This window comes from Triticum dicoccoides, chromosome 6B, assembly GCF_002162155.2.
Source record: "Triticum dicoccoides isolate Atlit2015 ecotype Zavitan chromosome 6B, WEW_v2.0, whole genome shotgun sequence".
In the NCBI taxonomy this organism is placed as follows: Eukaryota; Viridiplantae; Streptophyta; class Magnoliopsida; order Poales; family Poaceae; genus Triticum; species Triticum dicoccoides.
The window spans coordinates 645,328,720-645,330,878 of record NC_041391.1 but is presented as its reverse complement, the minus strand read 5'-3'; positions in this window follow the sequence as shown (position 1 = coordinate 645,330,878).

The window sequence follows — 2,159 nt, the reverse complement described above, 5'->3', positions numbered from 1 at the left end:
ACAATCTCGTCCTTCTTCTTAACGGTGCAACCCCCGGGGGGATAAAGATTCGAGATCGACCGATACCGTTTTGGAGGACTTTTTATTACTTAGGTGAGTACTGGACTAATGCTAAGCCCCCGAGTGAGAGGCAGACTCACCACTCGGTAGGATTTTCATTACTTAGGCGAGTACTGGACTGCAGCTAAGCCCCCGAGTGAGAGGCAGACTCACCACTTGGTAGGATTTTCATTACTTAGGCAAGTACTGGACTGCAGCTAAGCCCTCGAGTGAGAGGCAGACTCACCACTCGGTAGGATTTTTATCACTTTATCTTAGGCGAAACAGATTCGCAGCTAAGCCCCCGAGTGAGAGGCGGACTCACCACTCGGTAGGATTTTCATTACTTAGGCGAGTACTAGACTACAGCTAAGCCACCGAGTGAGAGGCGGACTGACCACTCGGTAGGGTTTTTATCACTTCATCTTAGGCGAAACAGATTCACAGCTAAGCCCCCGAGTGAGAGGCGGACTCACCACTCGGTAGGATTTTTTTCACTTCATCTCAAGCGAAACAGATTCGCAGCTAAGGCGACACATACAAAAGAAATAAACAACAATCATTCGGAAGACTGTAAAATTATGTCTTTTGATAATCAAACTAAGAGGTACTTCTTATTACATCTCGTCAGTCTAAATACTTAAGAGTAAAAAGGGCATAGCAGTTCCGCATTCCAGGCGCGTGGTTCATCTTTGTTGTGCTTGACGTTGAAGAGATGGTATGCTCCATTGTGGAGCACCTTGGTGACGACGAAAGGGCCTTCCCAAGCGGGGGCGAGCTCATGTGGCTTCTGCTGGTCCACTTGGAGAACCAAGTCCCCTTCCTGGAATGCTCGACCCCTTACATTGCTGGCGTGGAATCGGCAACAAGTCTTGTTGATAAATGGTCGACCGGATCAAGGCCATCTCTCTTTGTTCCTCCAGGAGGTCGACTGCATCTTGTTGAGCTTGCTCTGCTTCCTCTTCCGAGAAGAGTTCGACTCGGGGAGCATTGTGGAGCAAATCACTTGGCAAAATGGCTTCGGCTCCGTAGACTAAAAAGAATGGAATCCGTCCGGTCAACCGATTGGGAGTTGTCCTCAGCCCCCAAAGCACTGATGGGAGCTCATCGACCCAAGCTCCTGCCGCGTGCTTGAGGTCATGCATCAACCGGGGCTTCAGTCCTTTGAGAATCAATCCATTCGCTCTCAGCCTGCCCATTCGACTAAGGATGGGCGACCGAAGCGTAATCGACCCTCGTGCCTTGGGAAGCACAAAAGGCTCTGAATTCATCAGAGTCGAAGTTCGATCTGTTGTCAGAGATGACGCTGTGTGGTACGCCATATCTGAATATCAATTCTCTGATGAAACTCACAACAGTACTTGCTTCAAGGTTTTTAATGGTCTTGGCTTCGATCCACTTGGTAAACTTGTCGACTGCTGCTAGCACATGGGTAAACCCGCTCCTGCTGGTCCTCAGGGGTCCAACCATGTCCAATCCCCAAACTGCGAAAGGCCAGATGAGTGGAATGGTCTTCAGAGCTGATGCAGGTTTATGGGACATGTTGGAGTAAAACTGACACCCTTCACATTTGTCCACTATTTCTTTTGCCATCTCGTTGGCATGTGGCCAGTAAAACCCGGCTCGGTATGCTTTGGCCACGATGGTCCGAGAGGACGCAAGGTGACCACAGGTCCCCGAGTGAATATCATTGAGGATCAATTGGCCTTCTTCTGGCATGATGCACTTCTGGCAGACCCCAGTTACACTTTCTCTGGACAACTGACCTTTTATCACAGTAAAGGCTTTAGACCGTCGGACGATCTGTCGAGCCTCTTTTTCATCCTCTGGGAGTTCTTTCCTAAGAATGTATGCAATTTATGGCACTGTCCAGTCAGGAGTGATGACCAAAACCTCCATGACTAAGTCGACCACGGCTGGGATTTCGACTTCAGTCGGATCTGTGGCACTCTTGGGCTGTGGTGATTCTTCGATGAAAGGATCTTCCTGAACTGAAGGTGAATGAATATGTTCCAAAAACACATTTCAGGGAATGGCCTCTCTCTTTGATCCTATCTTTGCCAACTCATCTGCATCTTGATTTTTCAGTTGGGGTATATAGTGAAGCTCCAAACCTTCAA